The 6,190-nt window shown below is 42.6% G+C and overlaps 1 long non-coding RNA gene across 5 annotated transcripts in view; it reads right to left on the bottom strand.

The window, feature by feature from the left end:
- The window catches only part of LOC108515173 (uncharacterized), a 106,610-nt gene extending 103,259 nt beyond the window's left edge, over positions 1-3,351 (bottom strand). For 3 of the 5 annotated variants that reach the window (XR_001881447.1, XR_001881442.1, XR_001881441.1), the window contains exon 1: positions 2,864-2,955. This is a non-coding gene — a long non-coding RNA (uncharacterized LOC108515173). Of the gene's footprint in view, positions 1-2,863; positions 2,956-3,028 lie in introns of those variants that run through there. The other 2 variants (XR_001881443.1, XR_001881444.1) reach the window with 2 other exon arrangements.
- Between the last annotated feature and the right edge of the window lie 2,839 nt (positions 3,352-6,190).

Here is a 6,190-nt window from a genome sequence, read left to right on the forward strand (position 1 = left end):
AGGTCTTTAGAACTGATAAGTTCCAGAATGTGCTCAGTCCTCATATTGGGGTACCCTTGCTCATCTATAAGCCCAAAGGCCCAACATGGCTGAACCTTGCTTCCCAGTCTTTGAACTCTGCCAAAACCTGGATATTGAACAGAAGAAATGTTCCAGCAAAACCCTCATGCAACTGCAAGATACATTTAAATATAAATACATATACTCATCCAAAAAAATTAAATAGTCAAGGAACTATTTACTGTTTACCCACTATGGAGAAAATGCTAGAGCCATAATTTGTAGGAGTGCTTCCCATTTAATGAGCAGCCTCTAAGTATGAGCTTAAAATTTTACACGTTATCTCTAATCCTTGCAGCAACTCTTCAAGGTTGCTTGAATCAATTACTCACTACCTCTGCGACTTCAGTAAACAATTCTATCAACCTCAATTTAGAAGTTGGCCTATCAGGACCAGATGTGGTGGCTCATGCCTGTAACCTTAGCAATTTGAGAGGCTGAGGTGGGCAGATCACTTGAGGTCAGGAGTTTGAAACCAGCCTGGCCAACATGGTGAAACCCCATCTCTACTAAAAATACACACACAAAAAAAAAATTAGCCAGGCGTGGTGGTGCATGCCTGTAGTCCCAGCTAGGTCAGGAATCTGAGGCAGGAGAATTGCTTGAACCCAGGAGGTGGAGGTTGCAGTAAGCCAAGATAGCACCACTGAACTCCAGCCTGGGAAGCTCTGTCAAAGAAGAGGGAGAGGAGGAAGAAGAAGAAGGAGAGGATGAGTAAGAGGAAGAGGGTGGAGGAGGAAGAAGAGAGGAAGGGGAAGGGGAGGGGAAGGGGAAGGGGAGCGGAAGGGGGAGAAGGAGGAGGAGGAGGAAGAGGAAAAGGAGAAGGAAGAAGAAGAAGGAGGAGGAGGAGGAGGAGGAGCAGGAGGCGGCAGCCTATCAAGTGTGTGGAATTGTAGTGAAAATTTAGAGTAGCTGTCATAAAGGTAAGATTCACCAAATGTTGATTCTGTACTAAGCATCCTTATAGGAACTCTCCACATATTAACTCATTTTATATAGTCACAACCAACCTATAATGAGATGAGTACTATTAATATGCCCAGTTCATAAAAGAAAGCTGATACACAGACAAGTTAAGTAACTTGCCAAAGGCCACAAACTGGTAAGCAGCAAAGCCAGGATGTGAATCCCCCAAAATCATATTCCAGAGCACTGTGTTCTTTATACAGAGAGATATGACTGTTATTTAGATCATTAATTTTTAAAAATCAAGGAGTGAATTCAGCATAAATGGTGGAATAAATACTGACAAAGCTTCTGTTCTCCATAGAAACAAGGATAAAGTTGGCAAAGATTATTAGAATCAACTTTTCCAAAACTCTAGAAATTGACCAAAGACTTGTAGCAACTCAGGAAGCATGTATTTCAGAAAACTAGCCAATGCTCAGTAAGAACAGTAAGCTTTGTGGCATTTTACCTTGATTCACTCTCATGCCTCACTTTCCTTTCCTGCAGTGTCCTTGAAAAATAACACCCCACATTCCTGGGGCAGTATTGGAGCCACCAGAGTGAGCAGAATGAAGCTCTTTTTAAAGCCTCATTCCCAAAGATTTGTCCTTATCAGAACTGTCTGGTCAGACCCATCTGGTAATACTCTGGAAGACTCCACATGCAAGATTGTCCGTATTTGACCTGACTTGGAGATTTACTAGTTTATGGTATTTACAGAAATCTCTGTCCTATCCTTACTCAACAACCAAGCTAACCAAATAGAGACTTCAGTTGCCACAAAACAAAGAGTACAGACTTTGTAGAATTAGTTCAAAAAAATACTAAATATACAAAGCAGCTAAAAAATTGCAGCACCAACAATATACTCTGGGGAGGGACAGAATGATTTTAAGAGGTGCCACAATGTATTATTTTAAATAGTCATCAATAGAAATTATAAGGCATGTAAAGAAACAAGAAAGTATGGCTCTATAATAGGAAATTAGGCAACTAATAGAAACGGTTCCCTGAGGAAGTACAGACTTTAGGCTTACTAGAAAATACTTTAAATTAGTTATTTTAAATGTGCTCCAAGAGCTAACAGAATGTGTGTCTAAACAACTGAAGTAAATTATGAAAACAAGGTCTCACCAAATGCAAATATTCACAAAGGGATCAAAATTACATGTTTTTGAAAAAATGAAATTCTGGAGTTAAAAAGTACAACAACTAAAATGAAAATTTCACTATAGGGGCTGAGCAGAAATTTTGAAGAAGCAGAATAGAGTATCAGCAAACTTGAAGGTAGGTCAATTGATATTACCTAGTTTGAAGAACAGAAAGAAAGTAGAATGAAGAAAATGAACACAGTTTTGGAGGCCACTGGGACATCAGCCACAAAGCAAGATGTGGATAAGAATTTCAGAAGGAGGGGAGACAGAGAAAGGGATAGAAAGAATATTTGAAGAAATAACGAATCAAAACTTCCCAAACTTGATGGAAAACATTAATCTATATATCTAAGATGCTCAACAAAGTGCAAGTAAAGTAAACTCAAAGAGATACACAGCCAGATACACCATAATCAAACTGTTGAAAGAGAATCTTGAAAGCACAAGAGACAGACAAGTCATATTCAAGAATCCTCAGCTGATTTCTCATCATAAACCACGGAGGCCAGAAGATACTGGATGATATACTCAAAGTGCTGACCAATGTCAACAAAGAATTCTATGTCCAGCAATATTATCCTTCAAAAATAAAGAAGGAGCTTTCTGGGCGGGCCGAGCCATTGAAACCCGAGACGCGGGGAGGAGCTGTTGCGTAGCGCCGGGAGGGAAGTGGGCGGCCCTGGGTCTGGCCCTCCCCTTACCCGTGACTCCACCGGAGGCCTCAGCCTGGGAGGCTGTCCCTGTGCCCCTCGTGTCCTCCTCCCTCTCCCATTCCTCCCCCGGGCTGTCCCCGCTCCCCGCTCCCTGCTCCCCTCCCCCTCCTCCTCCCCCAGGGTCACCACCGAACAGTCTTCCCTGCTACCAACCCCTGGCTCCCCAGACAGTTTGCAGAGCGTTGGCTCCACCTTCCCACCTGATTCGCCACCGCCAGGAGAATTTACTATTTCTCTTTCATTGTGGGGAGGAGAAACCGTTAACGCCCCCAACCCCCACTCACACGCACACCCTCTCCAGTGCCCCGGGCCTGAACTGGCACATCTCAACCCCCTCCCACGCCCCTTCACACTTCTATTATTTCTATTTCTTTGGACAAGAATTATTTGCGTTAACCCTTTTTGAAAATGTTTCACTCCAGTAAGCTCACTAGAAAGAAGGAGGAGAAGGAGGAGGAGAGGGAGGAGAGAGAGGAGGAGGACGAGGAGGAGGAGGGCAAGGCAGCGGCAGCCGAAATTTACACAGTTGAAAAATAGGCCAAAGCACACTGAACCTGCAGAACATCCAGTAATCTTTTCTGCCCATTTCAAAGTCTTTCCCTGTCCTCCTCCAACGATTATAAGCCTGCTTTTGCTGATACCTAACAATGTTATTTAGTAAATGTTCAGCTAGTATTCATTTGAAATAGAAATATACAATAGCAGGTAATTTTTTCTCCTGTATTTCTTCTTGGCCTGTTTCAGGGTGTTATCCAAGGAGAGGTAGAATGCAGTGGTGGTTTTAAAATGTCAGAAGCCTAGGAACCCAAAGACCTCAGCAGGCTGGCACCTCCCCACCCCCGCCGGCGGCTCTTAGAGGCCGAAAGATTGAGGGTCGTGATCAAAGATTGAGGGTCACGATCAACTCATTATACCACTGGAGGTCATGTGAGTAAGCAGCAAACTTTCTCATGAGAGCAGGGTGCTGGCAAACTGACAAACTGTGTCTGCCGCCCAGAAGGACTGCTGAGGGCATTCACGACCCAGGCACAAGTGTTTTTATGATTAGACATAATTGAAGCCTGTTAGTAACGGGAACTTGTGATCAATGAAGCAACTGACCAATCTTACCGCCTCCTCCCTGCTCATTCTACCCAATAAATGCGAAGGGCTGTGGAAGCTCAGGGGGGCTGCCTTTGCCCACTAGAAGCAGGGCACTCCCTTCTTCTTCCCCGTTTCCCCTTCCTTTATAACAGTTTTTATTTTTTTATCATTTCTACGTTTGTTCCTTCGTTCAGTCTTATAATCACGGTTTCAAGTAGTAAGAGTAATAACTGTCGTAGTGACGGTCTCAAGTAGTAACAGTAATAACTGTCATAGTTATGGGCTCAAGTAGTAATTGTGGCACTCAGCCATAGGCACACAGGACTAAAGGTTCATTAATGTCTGCTGTAAAAATGTAAAATATATTTCTTCAAGGTATGAAGAAGTATACATTTTTTGGTGCATGTTTTTGTTACATTTTTTAAAGTTCTCTTGTTTTTAAAAAATTACATGTATAGGGCCGACCGCAGTGGCTTACGCCTGTAATCCCAGCACTTTGGGAGGCCGAGGAGGGTGGATCACCAGGTCAGGAGATAGAGACCATCCTGGCTAACATGGTCAGTCAGGAGATAGAGACCATCCTGGCTAACACGGTGAAAGCCCGTGTCTACTAAAAATACAAAAAAACTAGCCGGGAGTGCTGGCGGGCACCTGTACTCCCAGCCACTCCAGAGGCAGAGGCAGGAGAATGGCGTGAACCCAGGAAGCAGGGCTTGCAGTGAGCCAAGATTGCGCCACTGCACTCCAACCTGGGCAACAGGGCGAGACTCCGTCTCAAAAAAAAAAAAAAAAAAAAATTACATGTATAGTGCCTGCACAGTTCCTTTAAAATATGTGTGTGTGTATGTGTGTGTGTGTGTGTGTGCATGTATACAGTATAAATAAAGAATAATGAACTGAAAAGTTCCCTGCTTCTCATTCAACTCCTATTTCCAAAGTAAATATTAGTCAAATACCTCCTCTTTTCCTTTTAGTCTGAGTTTTGTGTCTCACATGAGTAACTTGAAACTACTCCAAAACTAGAAAATAATTCTTCTAAATTTACCTCCAGTATTTTTACTGTCTTGATTTTCAGATTTGAATTTTAATACAATCAGAATTTACTGACCTATATAGCATAGGGAATGGATCTAACTATATCTCATGGTTCCCACACCATTAAATGGTATATTCTTTCCGCTACTAATTTGAATTATCTCTTTAACCATATATTAAATTCTCATATACATTCTAGCTGTTTAGCAGTTTTTCTGATTCTACAACAATACTGCACTATTTTAATTACCCTAACTTTTAGCACATATTTGGATATCTGGGAAGGCAAGCCAGTTGCATCTAGTCTTTAACATCGGTTTGCATTAACATTTTTAAAGTTTTGAATCTTCCCATTATAGAACATAGCATCCTTTGTTTTATTTGGGTTTTCTATGTATTTTTTTCCTAAAGTTCCAGTTTTCTTTTCTTTTTCTTTTTTGTGTTTTTTTGTTTTATTTTTGTTTTTGAGACCGAGTTTCACTCTTGTTGCCTAGGCTGGAGTGCAATGCTGTGATATCAGCTCACTGTAACCTCCGCCTCTTGGGTTCAAGCGATTCTCCTGCCTCAGCCTCCCAAATAACTAGAATTACAGGCATGAACCACCATGCCCGGCTAATTTTTGTATTTTTTGGGTTTCACCATGTTGGCCAGGCTTGTCTGGAACCTCTGACCTCAGGTGATCCACCTGCCTTGGTCTCCCAAAGTGCTGAGATTACTGGCGTGAGCCACTGCACCCTGCCAGTTTCACAGCTTTCCACAAAGGGATCTCATACATTTCTTGCCAGGTTTATTCCTAGAGATTTCTGATATTTGAAGGGTATTGCGGATGGGCTCTTTCTTTTCTCCAATTACATTAGAGTTAGTTATCTGATATATAAGAAAACTCTTAGGCCCTGAGAGGTGGCTCCCACCTGTAATCCCAACACTTTGGGAGGCCAAGGGAGGAGGATCGCTTGAGGCCAAGAGTTCAAGACCAGCCTGGGCAACATAGCAAGACTCCATCTCTACAAAAAAGAAAAAATTAAGAAATTAGCAAAGCATGGTGGCACACACCTGTGGTCCCAGCTACACAGAAGGCTGAGGTGGGAGGATCGCTTGAACCCAGGAGTTTGAGGATGCAGTGAGCTCTGATAGTGCCACTGCACTCCAGCCTGTGTGTCGTCAGAGAGAGACACTATCTTTTTAAAAAGAGAAAGC

This window comes from Rhinopithecus bieti, unplaced genomic scaffold (genome assembly GCF_001698545.2).
Source record: "Rhinopithecus bieti isolate Rb0 unplaced genomic scaffold, ASM169854v2 scaffold_33664, whole genome shotgun sequence".
Classification (NCBI taxonomy): Eukaryota; Metazoa; Chordata; class Mammalia; order Primates; family Cercopithecidae; genus Rhinopithecus; species Rhinopithecus bieti.